Source organism: Ictalurus punctatus, chromosome 21 (assembly GCF_001660625.3).
Source record: "Ictalurus punctatus breed USDA103 chromosome 21, Coco_2.0, whole genome shotgun sequence".
NCBI classification, from domain to species: Eukaryota; Metazoa; Chordata; class Actinopteri; order Siluriformes; family Ictaluridae; genus Ictalurus; species Ictalurus punctatus.
The window spans coordinates 12,617,044-12,637,332 of NC_030436.2; the positions used below are offsets into that span (position 1 = coordinate 12,617,044).

The 20,289-nt window shown below is 39.3% G+C and overlaps 2 protein-coding genes across 2 annotated transcripts in view; one reads left to right on the forward strand and one right to left on the reverse strand.

Annotated features, from left to right (window-relative positions):
* The window catches only part of nfasca (neurofascin homolog (chicken) a), an 87,393-nt gene extending 78,530 nt beyond the window's left edge, over nt 1-8,863 (reverse strand). The window contains exon 1 of the mRNA XM_053674084.1: nt 8,684-8,863. The gene's annotated coding sequence lies outside the window, so the exon portion shown is untranslated. The remainder of the gene's footprint in view (nt 1-8,683) is intronic.
* Nucleotides 8,864-17,615: 8,752 nt separating this feature from the next.
* Nucleotides 17,616-20,289, forward strand: part of pik3c2b (phosphatidylinositol-4-phosphate 3-kinase, catalytic subunit type 2 beta) — a 59,959-nt gene continuing 57,285 nt past the window's right edge. Inside the window, exon 1 of the mRNA XM_017450338.3 lies at nt 17,616-17,963. The gene's annotated coding sequence lies outside the window, so the exon portion shown is untranslated. The remainder of the gene's footprint in view (nt 17,964-20,289) is intronic.

Genomic DNA, 20,289 nt, shown 5'->3' on the forward strand with positions numbered 1-20,289 from the left:
GTGCTAAGGAACCAACACACTGGGATTAAATTGAAGGCATAGTCCACAGTATGAAAGTGTCAATGTAACGGAAGTGCTGATTCATTTAAAGTGTCTTGTCACAGCTGATCTAGCGATTGATATCTCAAAGTCTCACCACAATATTATATTACTGGCACCAAGCCAGCATGTTACGTGTGACCCTGCTGTCTGTTACATGTAGCTTGCCATGCCAGACAGTGTGTCTCGAGATAATAACATGTGTTTTCTAAGCACGTGGCCCTCCACCATAGTGGTCTCCACCCCCTGACCCTGTGACCCCAGTGACATCACCCCTATTATCACTGCATGTTATCTACCACAGACCAGCAGGAATATCTAGGTCTGTGTGATGGCGGATGGGAAAAATATATCAAGATAAAAATAGGTCTCAATATTGCACCATCATCCTTTCTCCATTGTTCTAAGAGCAGGTGTTGTGACCAAGTGGGGCTTTGTGATCAGAGGCCTGGTTTTGCTAACAACATGCAACAACCATCTAGATTTTTGGAAATGTGTCATATCAAGTGACTTCTACACTACGATTTGTTGATATGCTTGCTTAACCAGTTAGACATCATTTGGAATGGGTATGAATAGAGAATATTTTGGTAAGACATACAATATGTCATGGGTTAACCAATTTAAGCAAAACTGGTCCAAAGTACAGTATGATGGCATAATCTATGATGTGTTAATTTACACTGATCACATTTACTATATTAATGTTGTCAAAAGATTTTTTTCTTATATTGTTACAGTTTGCATGTACAATGTCTTACATATTTAAAAACAACCTAAAATAATGAATTCATTCATATTGACCTGTTTTATTGACTATGAATAATTATTTTTGTAAAATAATATGAAAACCTGAAGTTTGATCTACAAAATATAATTGCACTTTATTTCCATAATAATAATAATAATAATAATAATAATAATAATAATAATAATAATAGTAATTATTATTATTATTAGTAGTAGTAGTAGTATAATAAAAACTAAGTTTCATGCAGTTCATGAAAGGAAAATAAAAACCTAGACATGATTTTAAGCAAGTGTGTTTCCATGATTTCTTGCTAATGGATATCCACATGTGCTTTACCCAAATACCATGTGAGTTTTTCAGATGGTGTTCTTTAGACTTCTGCCCTTTAATGTGAGCTCAAATGGCCCTAGTTTCAGCCAAGAACACTTTACACAAAGATTAAAAGGTGCCCTAGGGTCAGATGCACGGTAGCAACAAAGAGAGACAACCCCTCTGTGCTAACGGATTCCCTGCTATCAACTATACAATAAATCAAACAAACTCAAAAAGAAACCACATTAATAAGTAAGTGGTAGAATTTTAAGGCCAAAATAAATTATTTCTCACATGAAACTGCTCTCAGTGAAAGATCAGTCCCAAGTAAGTAGCATCTTTGTTTCCCCACACACATTCAGAATAAGTAACTTTCTATCCATAAATTAGAAAAATAAAAATCCATCATTTTTATATAATGTACTTTATGTTCCTTATCTCTTAGTGAGCATCATAATTAACAAAACACTGAAATTAGAGCGATGAACTAAGAATCTGCACATTCGTAGTTTGATTAACAGCTTGGCTCAACAGGTGACAAATTAAAGGAAAAACTGGTGGGGGGTTTTTATGAAGTGGGGGCATTTTAATTATTCTGACGGGTCACCTTTATCCTATAATTAAACATTTCTATCCTGATGGATGGGAGTGATCACTTACAAGATGACCTTGCCCCTATCCACATGGCACAAGGGTCACTGAATAGTTTGATGAGGATAAAAATTATGCAAATCATATGCTATAGCTTTCTTAGTCAACAGATCTCAACCCAACTGAACAGCTATGGGGGACTTTGGCTCAAACTTTGGGTCACTACCATCATCATACTACCAATTACCTTTTGGAAAAATAGTGCTCATTGCTCAAGTACAGTTCCAGAGACTTATACCAGTGCACTGTTGAATTCTCGATTGTGATTGGCTGACAGACTTCTGAGGTGTGCAGTTATTTTTCAGTAAATGCACAGCTAAAGTAGGTCTTGACCACATTACAGCTGGATATCACTTCGCCAAGTTAACTGAAATAACGTAAAAGTTACCCTACCTTCCACCACAGCATACACATTTAACAACAAACAAAATGACAGACAAATGTGATTTTCCAGGAATAAGTAAGGAATATTTGGCAATGGGCCATTGAATTATGGGGAAAATAATGCACAACTGAGGTGGTAATGCAGCCACGAGACGAAGCGGAGGCTTGAGCCATTGATATGCAGTTACTGGAGAGTGAGAACAGGAAAAAAGAAAGAGAGAGCACGAGAGAGCACGTATAATTGCAATAATGAAACAGAAAAGCCAGTGAACAAGTATCAATGTTTATTTATTTATTTATATTTATTTATTTGTTGTATTTTCTGCATTAATAAAAAGCGAAAACCCCTGTGAACATGTAGGCCTATCAATATTTATTTATTTATTATTATCAGCATGAAACTAAATAAAATGTGAACTGTCTCTCTCTCTCTGTCTCTCTCCAATAACTGCATACCAATGGCTCAAGCCTCCTTGAGATGGGATGCACCATAAATTAGTTCCACACACAAGAGCTTTTAAAGGACAAAAACCTTGGAATAGACAAATGTCTTGAAACAAAACATCTGAACAATGTCTTGCTGTGTTGTAACTGTGGTATGAGCCGAATAATTGACTCTGGTCCATTGAATTCTTATAAAATAATGCACACCACATTATTTTATAATAATTCAGTGGCCTGTCATCAATTATTCTTTACTTATAGAATCTATGTCAAGATGCGTTGAGGCTATTCTTGTGGCTTGTGGTGGCCTGAAATCTTTTATTTGATTAATTATAAAATAGTTTATAGTCACAATAATTAATTCTTAATTAATAATTATGACATTTTCATACTACCAGACTGTGAATATCTCACAGAAGAAAGGCAAACTTCAGGCAGATACATTTTATTGGAAGTAGTATAAAGCTGACAAAAGAGTATGACTCTTCCAAGTATAAATCATAGGTGTATGAAACTTCAAAACTAAAGAGTGTCTTTTGACTCTGTGAAATGGAAGCAATATCCAGTGTTTTTCCAATTCCTGACAAGACCTCAGTTGGGATGTTAAACTACTCAAGCCTGACTTCTGAGTGCTTGTAAATTCAGTCTATGAAGCATGTCCAGCACGAAGCTGTCCAGGTATGAAGACTACAAATTGGACATCTCTGGGAGTTTGCAGTCCATCTGCAAGCATTAAAGATATGTGTTACTGGCTTCAGCTGGTAAAGCGATTAATGGAGCAGAATGATGGATGAATGAGGGAATGGATAATGCAAGATAATATTTAGTTGGGAGAATATGCAAGCATGAGCTTACTCAAACATAAGGTCCACTCTGGGCTCTGCAGAAAGTAATGGATGCTTCATCAGAAAACTCAACTCTCTACCCTTCCCTGATCACTCATGTATCCTTGCTGTTCAACATATTGAGAATATTTGCCTTGATATTCAGGCCTAATTTGCTAATAAGTTGATAAATAATTATGAAACAGGCAATTTGGAAGAATACCATCCCTTATTTTTATGTAAGAGCCAAAAAAGCTGCTGGGTTCAGAGGGCTCGTAGGGTCCCTTGGGGTGGAAAGGCATCCTCAAAGGCACAGGAAGAAATATTAAACCTTCCGATGTGTGCAACAGCCCTGTGGGTAGCTGTATAAAATATAGTGCATTCTGTGACAAGGGGCTAATGAATCACCTTCAGGCCTAAACTTCTTTTCAGATATACTATTATAAGATAGATATTATCATGATATTGATATCATGCCATTCTTCTCTCCCCATATATAAAAGCAAACATAAAACACAGGGCAAAAAACACTATACCTGCCAAATGGCCACCTTGCTTGAAAAAAAGCAACAAATGTCATTGTTCTAAGTGAAAAAAAATCTGACTTTGATCATAGTGTTTTAGATGTGAGGCTAAGGCCATAGATACTTTCAACCATAAATAACTATTCGAAAATATACAATTGTACAAATTATACAAATTGTACAAATTATGTCTACTAGTTATGAAAAAAAATCTCTACTGAAGTCCAATGACATTTCATTCATATGGCCATTTTTACTGTAAAGACTTTCCTTCTCTCCTTAATCCATTGCGACTAAAGCGAAAATCCCTGATTATGGAAATACAGATTTTGATGAAAGGGGAAAGCCCTCGGCAGGCAATTACTGCACACATTTGAATTAGTCTAATTTTGAAGCAATGATATTTTTTCAGTGTCAAAAGATTCAGCTAATTTGCCCTTGTGACAGACTGAAGGTTGAACAGGAGGATAAAGACAGCATGAAGCAACATTCATAAAGGTCTGCTAATAATTCCACAAAATGTCACAATTGCCAGAGCTGAAGATTAAAAACACACACACACACAATCATCAAATTATTAAATAAATTTAAGGAGGTGGCTACGACCTGCACTGTTAAATACGCTGATAAAAATACATTACCAATAAAAATCATGCATTTCTGCATAACCACCTCCGTAGTAACTAGATACACTGGTGATTTGCCTTAATTGTAAGGTATTGTTTTGACTCCTGATCTGATGTTTAAATTTTAAATAGGATGGAATCAAAACATTTATTAATGTCATATCAAATAGATAAACATTCACTTTATAGGAATACAAAATGGGATACAAATTTTAAAAGGGGGTGACTATTGTCTTTTTTACTGTCCTGAAGACACTAAATGATCCGACATCCCTAAATGATAGAATTGCACAGACGTGCCCTAAGGCTTATTTGACTAACAAAACTACCCAGCAACAATTGAGCCAGTGAGTTTTTTCAATTTAGAAGAAATGAATTATTACAAATGACACACCAAACCAATGCCTACACATATCTAACAACATGATTGCACTATATTATATCACAAACAAGGCACAAGTATGTTGTATTAAAAGGAAGCTAATGGTTTTAGGTAACAGTTAAGGCCTTCTGAATAATTGAAAGACATTCATGCATGCGCTAGAGGCCAAAATACATTGATTCAAGCCCATACACAGCTGGTAATCTATTTTTTTTTTTTTTTTTTACTATTCTTTTAAATCCATAACCAGACAGTGAATTTACTGGGCTGAACCCAGACAGAGTGGCCTTTTGGGCTTTTTTGAATTTTCTATTACTGTTTTGCCACACTCGTTGTTGTTCCAAGGCCCGGGAGCAATCTACCAAAACACAAGGTTCTGTTAAAACAAGCGAAATGCTGTTGCTGATCCCTTTTAATCGTGCCCTCCTCCAGACGCACCCTTCTCACACTAACTCACCCCTCGTCGGGAGCAAGCGGCTGTTTCTGAGCTAAAAATAGAGCATTGGAAAAAAACAAAGGCCAGCAAACTAAAAGGTGTGCATTCAGTTGCAGTGTGAGAAACCTGAGCTTGCAGGGCACTTGGCTTCAGGGTGGAGTGGAAAAAGACAATACTATATAAAGATATGGATGTTCTTGGGAGGAAGGAGAGGTGTAGTGCATCCCACGTCCTATATATAAAAAGACCAAAGAAAGCCATGTCCATAATAAATACATGACATTTTATTATGTTGTAAAACAATAAATCTTCAATATAGCCTACATTTTAGCACCTGCTATGGTGTGTGTGTGTGTGTGTGTGTGTGTGTGTGTGTGTGTGTGTGTGTGTGTGTGTATGGCACAATCAAATACATAATTGTTTGTAGTATTCTTTTGGGGACTTTTATTGTACTAATCTCAGAAAAAGATGAGATGAGATGGTTCCACTAATATTGTTTTAATTGCAGGCATCCAGTACCTGCCGTGAGCAGCATGGAAGGGCAAATGCCACTCTATGCAATATTACAGACCTGATGCCAGTTAGGAGGATTACTTAAAATTAATCCACATGGCAGAAAATTACTATAACAGGTGAAACAGGTTTAAAATCTCCTCTCCTCAAACTACAGACAATCATTGAAAAAATATACAAAAATAAGAACACACTGCTATTAAAATTTTAATTAAAAAGTTTAAAATATTACTTATGTTATATTCCAATTATTCTGACCATACTAATTTCACTCAGAAATTATTATTTCTAGCATAACACAAAGTGGTTGAAATGTCATCATCTAATGGTGACTTAAGGTACTGCAGTTCAGAGTAAGCAGGGAAACTGCAAGTCATTACCTGCAAATTTCTATGCACTGAAATAAAGAACAAAATGCTTGATTTTAGAAAGAACACTGTGAATCTAGGCAAATGCCTACAATATGGCAATATTAGTTTGCACCAAAAAAAAAAATTCATACTTTTAGAGGGCTGTCCTCACATTGGGGCTCTGGGGTAGTCAGTTTTGAAAAAGTACATTTCCTAACCCTTGGCAACACTTGCTGTGACCCACTATTCTTATTGCATTTGTACATTAATAGATAATACATGAACTCCTTTAATTAACCTCACACAATAGAATGAATGATTCTCTAATACCTTTTCTTGTCCATTCAGGTGAACAGATCTCTGTCAACAATCAAACATTCGGAGATCAGACACCACGGATAGTGTTTCACTTTATGGTGAATTAGGCCTCAGTGGAACAAAATATTACTGCAATCTGAATAGAGATGATGACATGTACATCTCTCTGTCATTCACACCAAACGGTCCAGCTCGGTGGGAGTTGTGGGAGTGGGGCTATAGCAAGGTCACATGGCTATAGATACAATCTTAAGTGGGCTTCTTTGTATATTTAATTCATGGTGGAAAAGTTGTTCAGTCAGTGGAGTAATTCTGGTAAGCTAAAGCTTCCCATGCTACTGGAAATAATTACAAATGGGGACATTTAATCTGTGGACCTTGAGTTATAATAACTATAATAGGTGTCAAAATGAATAACAATCTCTGAAATCATCCTATCTGAAATATATTTCTTTGCAAAAGAAAGTATATATTTTATTACACAAATATATTGCAACTTGAATTTTTCATAATCTGATAAAACCTCAGATGTATCTGCTGACTTTTAGCATTGGTCCCCCGTTTTGTATTTGGTTGTTCAATGCCTGCTGCTTGTCGAAAAGTCTGATATACCTTACAAACACTTTGAAACTAAAATATTGGTTTCACATAAAAGGGCATATCAATGGTTTTCTCCAGTCAACATATGAAACAAAATCAGAGAAAATGTTTGTTTCTACATTGTTTTAATAACCTACTAAAGGCAAAATGCTTCTTAACAAATCCATTATTAAAATAGATAGTCTCTATGCTCCCCAGCAAATTCTACCTTCACTGTTTCTGCCAACATATTCCCATGCATAAGTAACAATTCTCACAAATTAATTCATATGAAAAATTACAAATGTGAACATTTCAGCATATTGCTCCTTGACTGTGATGAAGTTTCTTATGAGATCAATTATGCATCCTGTATGCAGCTTTACTACAGCATTTATCATCCCCTGTAAGCTTATACTATGAAATACAGAAAACTGTGATATTGTTGTATAATTACCATGTAGTGAATTCTTCGTCTTATTACCTTATCCACTGTCAAAGATCCTTAATAAGTGTTATCTGGGTGCCTTCCTTGTAGCTGGAGTAGCACCCATGATAATCTTTCACCTGGAAATGTGGATATAGTGTACCTTTAAAATAGATTCAAGGTACATAATTTTACCCGAATTAACTTTTAGAGTAAAGCTTTAAAGATAACCTACATGCAGCATTCTAGGTACAAGTTACATACTACTGGTACAAATGGTGTCATCCTTTTTTTTTTCTTTTTTGGCATGTATTACAGGCCTAGTGGCTAGCGTACTTGTTAGCACGATTTCTGAGTTATTCTGAATGTATTAAATCAGTTCAGTGATTCCTTTATGTGCTCAGGACGCCCGTGTCGGCAAAAATGGCACAAGGATAAACTGCGTCTCTGACCTCTGCGTAAAGTTTTAATCTCCCCTGCTAACTGAACAGGACACTATGTAATCATGAGGCAAGCTAACACCCTTAGGATAAACGTTAAACCCAGAATCATTTTATTGCAATCGTTATAATGCTAAACTTCGGCATTTCCATTACTACAGGCCTCTTTTATGCAGCGACAGAGAGGCGAATTTCAGTCCGAGCATCCTCCCCTCTCTTCCCCCTCCCGGCATGCAGCTGCATTCGGCCTCAAAAACAACTTATCAGCCTTAAATAAGCTCGTATTTCATTATAGTGGCTGTTCCGATCGTGTAATCAACCCAGGGTGTTTCCGGACTCTTTCTTAAGAACATGCGCCGCATTTCCTCGGACAGGACAGCTTGTTTATAATTTGCGCAGACAAGCAAAAGATGACACCGCATCGCGGAACGATGCGCAAGTGAGGCTGAGGATGAAGGGGAGCAAAGACTGAGGATTACCAGATCAGCTCTGTCCTCATCAAACCCTGTGTTTAGTAAAGAAACCGCATAAACACGGACTTTACGTGTTGTCTTTTTTGTGTGTCCTTTTTATTTTATTTATTTTTTAATCTGTGCACTTGCCTTCAGCCTGTGCGATGAGGCCGCTGCGTCCGGCGCGCACGAACCGCGGAATGATCGTAATACTGACGGTTAGCTTCTTACCTGTAGGGAACCACGTATTCCTCTGTCGAGATGTACAACAGGACGCGCAGATCTCGGCTTAATGCGGAACTGATGAGTGTAATGTATGTGGTTGTCCTCTCTCGTCCCCGGCTGTATCCGAAGCGGCCGTTTCATCAACGGAGCGCGCACCCACTCATCCCACGCGCGCGCTCCCGTTTCTCACTCACACTGAAGTGAATGTGGAGCGGGAGCGCGCGTCCCTGCTGGAAAAGTATTACCACTAAGCGGCTGTCTGATTCTCATTATTCGGCCCTGATAAAGAATTTGAGAATTTCTCATTTTTGGACCAAACATGATCCCTCATTTGGTAATAACATGATGTTAGTTCAGGTCGTCAATCGCATTTATTCTTGATGAGTGAACTGCATATTAAAGGAACCCAATAGAACCCAATAGAAACCCGCAGAGAATTTGTAATAGTTTTAATGGTTATAATTGGAATTGTATTGGTTTTAATGGAATCTGTAATGGTCCCCGTGGGTCTCTACTGGGTCTCTATTTGTTGCCTTCTATTGGTGGGTTCTGTTATGTTTAGTGTTCACCATTAAGGACCAATAATGGTAATGGTAATGGACTAAATGGTTCATTAAGGTGTATTTGTAATGGAAACCTTCATACTATTCTCTTCCTATCATTCGGGTACAAGATGGTGATTGTCTCATTTGTTCATAGGATGTTGTTGCAAACTCTAATCTGGTCTTCCAGTTTGTGAGGTTTACAAATGGTTTATGTGGCAAGTGAAGTGAGGGAGGGTAATTACTAACTTTATCAAGAAAATCGATAATGAGATAAATGAAGTAATATGAAAAGAAACAATGACACCAACCTGGGACTCTCATCCAGGGAATTTGGCTCTATAGGGAGAAGGCACAAAGGCTTGTTATATCTAGAAGGCCAAGAGATGTGTTTCCTTTAATAACAATATTTATTGTTAAAGCTCACATAAATAATTGCAAAATGACAATAACATTAATAAAACACAAAATGATATATGCTGTAGTAATTATTGTTAAATATGTACTGTAGCAAACTGAAATTTCATCAATAAATGTGAATTTTATTCATTCAGTTTATTTCCTCCTATTTATATTGACATAAAACATTAAGTAACAAACAATTCACACTACACACAGAGCAGAAATGACTCTGGTACCAACAAATATACTATTCAGTCTGCCAGCAACTGGACATATGGAAATATACATATAGAAAAAGGATTGAGCACCCACACAGCAGCCAAGCATGTGGCACCACGATACAGGCAACAGGTCTGTCAGCCTACCTGTATATCAGGTATATTTTGAAAACTTTTTAAATAATATTATAACACGGAAATTATACACGCTCAACAGCCACAAATGATGATGGACCACACACTGGCTTTATCAATGCCGCTCTGTTCCATACACATTGTTCTTTCCCAGCCTGAATCTACAGTACATCATGTAGTGTGACTCAAGAACACACTGGTACAGATCAGCATTATATGCAGCCAGGCACAAGGAGACATATCACACAGCACAATATCTATACTGCACAGCTTTAGAAAGAGCCACACAGGCACCTCACTGTGGCACTAGAAAGTGGATACATTTGATACCTTGGGTTAGTGTCCCAGTGTCCCAGTTCAATCCTGAATATGGGACACTAACTGTGTGGAGAGTATATGCATGCAGTAACCTGGGAAATTAACCCGAGAAATCAAGAATACCCCAGGCCTACCCCCCCACACAAGGAAATATTGGTGGCCCCACATGCTCTCCAATATCGAAAAGTTTATCACTTCATGTACAGTGCTGTGAAAAAGTATTTGCCCCATCATGATTTCTTCTTTTATGTGTGTAGATCTCATACTAAATTGTTTCAGAAATTAAAACAAAATCTAAGATAAAAACAAAGGCAACCTGAGTAAACACAAAGTACAGTTTTTAAATGATGTTTAAATGTTATTTATCAAAGCAAAAAGGTTATCCAATACCAACTAGGCCTGTGTGAAAATGTATTTTCCCCAGTAGTTACTAATTCCCCAAATCTATGAAACTGCATTCATAATGGGGTTCAGCTGGACTAGATACAACCAGGATTGATTACTGCAAATCCTGTTCATTCAAAGCAACACTTAAATATAACTTTTTCAACAGCATGAAGTTGGTTAAAAGGTCTTACCCAGTAACACTGTCACGTAAGGAGGTTGAGCATGGATACAAATGCAGATAAGAATTTTATTATAGGAGATATAGGCAGACAAATCAAAATCTTGAAACAATAACGTGGTCAAAACAGGCAAATGGTCAGGCGATCAGCAAACAGGATAAACTAGACAGATAGGACTCATTTAACGAGGACGAGAACCAGAGGAGCCGAGGAGCAGATATGAGGCTGTGGCTGGTTCGCCGAGGTCATTAGGCAAGACCCAGGCTTGGGAAGTTGTGTTGTCAGCTTTAGACAGGTGCTTGACTTGGTGGGCCGTCTCATCGGCCCTTCTTGAGTGTAGAGCGATGTTCTCAGCGGAGCAGGAAGGCAGAGCATCGTCCTCAGCGGAGCAGGAAGGCAGAGGGTTGTCCTCCATCGACTCTGCAGGCTGAACTTGGTTGGCTGTGTCAGCAGACTCATGTGTGAGCAGAGCTTGGTTGTCTGTGTCAACAGACACGGGCAGGAGCAGAACTTGGTTGGCCATGTCAACAGACACGGGCCTGAGCAGAACTTCGTTGTTCATGACGTCAGCTTCAGGCGTGAGCAGAACCTGGTTGGTCATGACGTCGGTTTCAGGCATGAGGAGAGCTTGGTTGGTCGTGTCAACAGACTCTGACGTGAGCATAATTTGGTTGGTCATGGCGTCGGTCTCACACTAGAACGTGGCGTGGAAGGTCATTTCGTCGATCTCAGACTGGAACGTGGCATGGAAGGTCACATCATCAATCTCAGACTGGAACGTGGCATGGAAGGTCACATCATCAATCTCAGATTGCAACGTGGTGTGGAAGGTCACATTATTGACCTCAGAACGGAACTTGGCGTGGGCGGTCGCCTCGTCGACCTCAGACATGAATTTCGCGTGGGAGGTCACCCCGTTGACCTCAGAGAGGAACGTGTCTTGGGAGGACCTCTCTTCGACCATGGACAGGAACTTGGCGTGAGAGGCCGCCTCTTCGACCTCTGACAGGTACTTGGCTTGAGCGGTTGTCTCTTCGACCTCGAACAGGAACCTGGCTTGAGAGGTCGTCTCTTCGACCATGGACAGGAACTTGGTTGAAAGGCCGTCTCCTCAACCTTGGACAGGAACTTGGCTTGAGAGGCCGTCTCTTCGACCTCGAACAGGAACTTGGCTTGAGAGCTCTGGGGAGGAGGTCGCCACGTTGTACTCCGACTGGAGCTTGGCAGGTGAGACCACCTTGTCTGGTCTTCATTCCATAAGTTAAAACTCAAGCACAACTGTATTATGCAGCAAGACAATGATCCAAAGCATAGGAATAAATCCTTGTCCTAGAAGTAAGTGAAAGACTAATCTCCAGTTATCAGAAGCGTTTGGTTGCAGTTATTGCTGCTAAAGGTGGCACAACAAGATTTTAACTTTAAGGGTACAATTTTCACATTGGTGATGTGTTGGATAAGTTTTGTTTTGCTTCAATAAAATAAATAAATAAAAACATTTGGTGACATTTCCAGTTAGGAGATATTTAACTTTTTATAGAGTCTTGAGTATCAGTGCTTTGTAAAAAGTCAGTAAGATTCATTCCTCCTTTCCTTACAAGGGAGTTAATTCCTGTGATCACTTACATAAGAGCATTTACAGTTGTTCCCTCATCAGCCTTTTGTTTTTCTCTGTCAAGAAATCAGATGCAAAAAATGCAGCTTGTCATGTTACGGAGAATGCACAAACTCTTCTGTCCTGAAGACTCGAGGCTTGTGGACTTTGCATAACATTAAATGTAACTATGAAAAGCTAAAATGTATGATGTATCTTCATTACTAAACTAAAAATTATAATCATTGGAAAATTGTGTTTGTTTCTTTATTTGTTTATTATCTGTACATTATTATTTTAGCAGTTGGAACTGTAGTTGCAATTAAAAGAATCCTGAAAGTTGGGGATGCAGCATCCTCAACACCCCTAAACCCCAGGTCCTTGGATACATCTGATGAATTTCAGACAGAGTCAGACACTAGGATACATCTAGTAGGGACAATTCAGCACCACACCACCAGAGGGCAACCTCGCCTGAATTCTAGTGTTCTTCTTTGGTTGTTACAGCAACTTCCTGTTTGTGTAGTACATAAAGCACATGCACAGGTGGCCAGGGGCCAAGTTTTGCTGCTTACTTAGTGATTTGTTTATTGCTGTGCTTTTGTTATTCCCGATTGCTAGTTTGTGTTCCCTGCTACAGTACACCTCCCGGTTTTCCTGATTTCTTGATTTATCCTTTGGTGCTGGTAATCCTACAGCTAGTGATGGCAAAACGAGCCTTTCTGAACCTCTGGATTTTTAAAAATTGGTTTACTGTTTGACGTTTCATTCATAGCAGGCGTAGGTGAGATCTGCTGGTGAACAGGATGTTGTATAATCAACCAAGACACTGTTAATGGATCTATTGGATGTGATATAGCATGCACATGCACATTAAACAGAGGGATTTTCTAAAATTGTCTCTGATGTTGATTGTGTTTCAGTTGGCAGGTCATTTCAGATCCTTTTATAACATTGAATCCCGCCAGATTTCGAAGCTCTACCTCAGAAACCAAACCAGTCAGGGGATTCCAGCTGAACACAGCGGACTTGAGCACACGAGTGGTCTTTTCTTGGACTGACACCAACCTCGACACAGTGTATCATTAGAAACTACCTAGCAAGTTTGACACAAGCTTTGAAGCCTCTGTGTCAAAACTAACATCGCTACTTGTGTCTGCTCTGTACTCTGACGCTGGGCTGTCCTGATTACTATGTTTACTGATTCCCCTCTCAATCTGGAAGTTAAGTGCATTTTGCATATGATCTTGGACTGTTTATAATTTATGCACATTGGATTGTGGATTGTTTCTTAATACAATAAACCACTTTCGAATGGATCCTAACAACTCCTCTGAGTCATGTATGTTGCAAATCAGTTTTTAAAGTTCTTCAAATACCTGGCATATTTGTGCTTATGTTTGAAGTGCCTTGTCCATAATCTAATGAGCAGATCAAACGTTAGAATCAGTCCTGGATAATGTCATAAATAATGATGTTTTTTTTAGAATCTAAATATTTTTGAATGAGAATATTAAAGGAACTTGGAGATAAATGTTCTCAGCACAAATCATGTCAACAATGTTCAGCTGCAAAATTAGTTGCCAAACATCAATTGATATATAGATAGATAGATTCATTGATTATAATCAATGAATCTATCTCTCTCTCTCATTCATATTATATATATATATATATATATATATATATATATATATATATATATATATATATACACATATACATATATACACATATACATATATACACTTAATATCTGTCTTCAATCTATCTATCTATCTTTCTATCTATCGACAGTGGGGGAAATAAGTATTGAATGCATCAACATTATTTTCAGTAAGTATATTTCTAATGAGGTTGTTCACATGAAATTTTCACCAGACTTTGTTATTAACTCAAGAAATCCACACATATAAAGAAATCACAACATTAAAGTCCATAAATGAAGTTGTGTAATAAAGTGGAATGACACAGGAAAAAAGTATTGAACACCCTAATTGAAATTTATTTAATATTTAGTGGAGAATCCTTTGTTTGTAATGACAGCTTCAACGCGCTTCCTGTATGAAAAAATTAATGGGCCGCAGTATTCAGGTGTGTTTTTGGCCCATTCTTCTAAACATATTGTCTTTAAATCTTGTTCAATTGGATTCAAGTCAGGTGATTGACTGGGCCATTCTAACGCCTTGATTTTTTTTTCTCTGAAACCAATTGAGAGTTTCCTTTGCTGTATGCTTTGGATTGTTGTCCTGCTGGAAGGTCCACCCACGTCTCATCTTCTTCATCTTGGTGGATGGCAACAGATTCTTCTCAAGAATCTCCCGGTAAAGGGCTCCATTCATCCTTCCTTCAATTATATGAAGTCTGCCAGTACCATGCGATGAAAAACAGCCCCACACCATGATGCTTCCACCTCCAAACTTCACTGTTGGTGTAGTGTTTATAGGGTGATGTGCAATGCCATTTCTTCTTCAAACATGGTGTGTAGTATGACATTTTGCTCTCGTCTGACCAGACTACACTCTCCCAGTATTTCATAGGCTTGTCCAAATGAATTGTAGCAAACTTTAAACGCGCTTCGACATGCCTTTTCTGTAGTAATGGAGTCTTGCTGGGTGAGCGTGAGCAGTGTAGTGCATTGCCTATTGGTTTCTCTGTGACAATGGCACCTGCTGCCTCCAAGTGTTTCTGGAGCTCTTTCTGAGTGGTCCTTGGCTCTTGGGCTACTCTTCTGACTATTCTTCTGACTCCCTGGTCAGAAATCTTGCGAGGAGCTCCTGTGCGTGGACGGTTGATGACGGAGTGATGTTGCTTCCACTTGTGGATTATGGCCCCAATGGTGCTTACTGGAGGATTCAGAAGTTTTGAAATATGTCTGTATCCGATTCCATCAATATGTTTTGTAACCATAAGGTTGCGAAGGTCTTGGGAGAGCTCTTTGCTTTTACCCATCATGAGATGTTTCTTGTGTTGCACCTTAGTAACGAAAAGCCTTTCTATAGACCATCAATTTACTAACCCAGCTGATATTAATTTATACAGAGAGGAGGTATAATTATTTTCTGACTACTTATGGATTTCAGCTGGTTCCTCACCTTACCTTGGAGAACTGCTTTTTCTTAGCGTGTTCAATACTTTTTTTATACTGTCATTCCACTTTATTACACATAACTTTATTTATGGACTTTAATGTTGTGAATTCTTTATATTTGCAGATTTCTTGAGTTAATACTGATGTCTGGTGAAAATTTCATATGAATAACCTCATAGGAAATATATTTATTGGAAAAAAAAATGTTGATGAGTTCAGTACTTATTTCTCCCACTGTACTGCATGTCTCTATTTGTTCAAATCGCTGCCCATTAATTTTTAATTCTGAATCTCGCAGACACATGTGGGAAAACATTTGTTTGAGGGTAGTAGTGCATATTTGTGAACTTTTTCAAATCGATAGGTAGATATGCCCACATTAATGAATAACACGGGGGCTTGTTCATTGGTAGTGGTTTGTGTGTGGGTTGTTCAATGCTGAAATCGCAGAGAGAAAGTCTCAAAATTCAAATTAACCGAACAGGATCGACTCAAAGAAGACGTCAATAAATGCACGCATATCACATGATCCACAAATGCACATCTTACTTGTTGCATGCACAAATTATGATACATTAGTACAACGTAGAACATTTGTATTCACAAATATGTCTCTGTTTGTACAAATCGCTGCACATTCATCTAATTCTGAATTTCACAGACACAAATTGTAAGGCATTTGTTTTTGGATAGTAAGATGCATTTTCAAAATGTTTCAAGTTCATGGATAAATGTGCATGCGTTTGTTAATCATTTTGAGACTAATTTCATCCCATAGCGGCCTTCTTTTACTGACGTTCAGTTACCTCGTGACAAACCGCTCCAAGTGAACAATTATTTGGTGCTAAAGAAAGAAATCTTTGCGGCAAAATGTGATTTATTTTAAAAATGCTTTTATAAAATAAATAAATAGATAAATTTGTAACGCAAGTAACGTAATTTTATTGACATCAGTAACTGTAATCAAATTACATAAATTAAAAAAATGTGTTACAACACATGCTTTATCAGAAAAAGTTATTTGATTACAGTAATGCGTTACTTTGTAACATGTTACACCCAACTTTGCCAGTAACACATGAGCTACTTCTCTTAAATGTGATCATTTACCTGTAAGGTACAGAATGCAAATCACATTTTTATTTATTTTTTTTCTAAATTATTATTTTTACCATGCAAGTTTCTTGTATAAGTATTCGATCGGCCTGAACGTTTCCACATTTTTTATTGCTACAACCTGGAACTGAAAATGGTTTAACTGGTATTATGTCTTTAGCTTGCTAATGAAGATAGGCTATTATTAGCATACCCAGGAGCATAAGCCAGGAGCGGATTTTATTATGGCCGTGAGTTTATTGCTCTATATTGTCCACTAGTGGAATAACAGAGACTAGCTCTTTTTTTCCAATTCAGTTACTATCCACAAGATGCTTTTAATTTAGAACACGGATTTTAACTTCATTTAGTGGGCCTGTTTGTCATTCTTGGTGTAGACGCTTATCTACCACTAGAGGGCGCTGTATCTCCATCACTAATTAGCATTGGGAAAGTTACAGGGGGGCGCAGGCTGGCTTAGTGATTAGCACGCTTGCCACACCTCCAGCATGTTTCCATCTCCAGCCAAAAGACATGCATAGTAAACTGATTGGCATGTCCAAAGTGTCCGTAGTGTGTGAATGCCCTGCGATGGATTTTCACCCTGTCCAGGGTATACTCCACCCTGTGCCCCATGCCTCCTAGGATAGGCTCCAGGTTCCCCACAACCCAGCAGCATAACCCATCATCATCATCCGAATTGAGTGTTTCTATTTCTTGAAATCAGGCGTAACTTCCTAATGAAATCATCGTTCGACAATTTTTAAAAAATCCTCTAAAAAAAGCTCTGCGAACCCCTTTGTTATATATCAATATCAAATATATATAATAATTCATAATATAATAGTGCTCCTCTACTGTACCTACATAATTACCACTAAAATATGACAAAACAAACACCTAATTATTAACAAGTAACAGCAAGTAAGTGTTAGGTCTGTGGGACTGTGGCTGTTATTACACACATGTCCAACAGGCGGGGATAATCCTCGTTGCTATTTCGCCTTCCCTCTGCGTCTCCAGCTTCACTAACGAAAGCGCGCTGGAATGAGAATCTCGACGCGGAAAAACCCAAACCGAAAATCCTCAGCGAGTCAGCCACAGAATCTCGGTGCAGTGCGCAATTTAGCGTCGTCGCTTACATTATATGAAACATAGAAGCGTGGAGAAGGCTATGTATTAGAACCCATGCGCGAATCAGGGCCATTACCGACCGGAAACTGGCGCCTGCACCGGTACTGATCATCCAAAGGATCAATCGCGGATCAATTCATTTGGAAGCGGGGTTTGAAGAGCATGACCTAGGCTCCAGAAAGGCCGTAGATAAGGTATATGTGCTGGTTTTTATTATATATATATATATATACACACACACACACACAACCCATATCTGTGTGATTCGCAGGTTGAGAAGCGCAGTGTTAGCGGTATGGTGCGCAGTGACGATGTTATTTACGTTCGCGCTGAACGCGGCATTTCGCACAGAGCTCGTGCAGGGACACCGAGCCTCTCCACGTACACGCCACTCATGACTGTGATTTTGTGGAATAAAATGAAGCACCGGACAGATTTGGTGTAAGATTTGAGATGGTGTTCGGGGGGAAAGCATTGAACACTGTTTTCCCCTCTAGCGATTTCACACTAATGCTAAATTGTAAATAGCTCGCGAGTCAACTGTCGAGTTGGATATTAAACCCACTTCGAGTGAATATTGTAAAATGTTGGGACTCCTTCGTCAACAGTGTTTGCAGAATTCTGTTTGTGTGCCACTGGATGGTTTCTAAGTCCAACAGCAGTGTAAACAAAGTTTGAAATGAGAAGGAGTTGAAATAGCAGGTTATGCGAGTTATTTACCATTTCTCCCAGAGTGCACTGCATGGTGATGATGGGCTGTATCAATAAATACAGCAGCAACCTGTTCAATTCATATCCCTTACATCTGCTCTGTGTGGAAAGTGAGTGAGGGGGAAGGGAAAGCCAATATCTCACACCATCAGTCTTCTGTTCGGTCAATAACAGATTCACACACACTCTCGGTCTGTCTCCGCCTTTTCTATGTCAGGGTTTGTGTGTGTGTGTGTGTGTGTGTGTGTGTGTGTGTGTGTGTGTGTGTGTGTGTGTTTTTTTCAGGAGATGCGACATGTTCAGTCTTATCTGCTGTACCGAAACCCGTCGAACAGGTTACAGAACCGCTGATGCACGACAAAACACACACCCCAACCCGCTACACACGACACAACACACCCCAACCCGCTACACACGACACAACACACCCCAACCCGCTACACACGACACGACACACCCCGACCCGCTACACACGACACGACACACCCCGACCCGCTACACACGACACGACACACCCCGACCCGCTACACACGACACGACACAACACGACACACCCCGACCCGCTACACACGACACGACACAACACAAACCAACCCGCTACACACGACACAACACCCACCAACCCGCTACACACGACATGACACAACACACACCCCAACCCGCTACACACGACATGACACAACACACACCCCAACCCGCTACACAAGACATGACACAACACACACCCCAACCCGCTACACACGACAAAACACACACCCCAACCCGCTACACACGACAAAACACACACCCCAACCCGCTACACACGACACGGGACATATTAGCTTATATAATCTCTTATGACAATCACAGTTGATCTGGTGCCAATCTCGGCGTTCATTCTCAGTATCATTCTCTAACCCCAGCTGATTGCGGCCTGGGCATTCGGTAGTTTTCACAGCTGTTAGATGGTGTCTTGATACTTTTTTTTTTTTGTTTAAATTTCTTCTGTTTTTAAAATATGAATGGCATCTTGTACTGTGTTCACCTGACACACTTTTTCTTTGCATGTTACTAGTTCAGGGAATGTGATTTTAAAAACTACAGTTCTGATGTTTTATCACAGTGAAATCTTTCAGCCGATAGTAGTTGCCAGGTAAGGTCAGGGTTTGCTAATGGAGCCAGTGTTTGTTATGGTTGTGCCAATTTGATGTTAAGTATCAGTATCCTATTTCATGTCATGGACATGTCAGTCACAATCACAGCACACAACATAAACAAAGGCCACAAGTTGACTTAAAGCGCATGTCTCGTACAACTTGTAAACTTTCGTTTGAGGTGGAGGCTCAACTTGCTGTGACGACAGTACTGTGTATATTAATATTTTATCAAAAACTTTATCTTTTACTATTTCTACCTGTAGCTCAATATTTGGATGTACCACTTTAGTTCCTGTGGGTTTTGGGATTATTTTGTCTAGTACTGAGCATCTCCTACAATTTCCTTTTACTGAGAGCTAAGGGAAGTTCAAAATGGCATACCGCTAGATGCCTGCCTATTGGCTTGCAGCAGTGGGTGTCTTTTCCTGCTCGGGTTGTGAGGGAAGCTGTGTGTAAGAGGGCGCTGGTTTATTTGTTGGTGAGTGGGTGTTATTTGGGGGGGGGGGGGGGGGTTGCTGTGTGTGGGGTACATGGCCATAGATGACAGCGGCCTCTTTGTCTCTCGTTTCTCGGAGGCGTGTGAACGTGTCTGTGCCGGCCCCGGCTCACGTGTTGTCCCCCTCTCTGTGTCTTTTGTTTGGCCAATCTGGGAGCCGCCCCTAATTGAATGGGA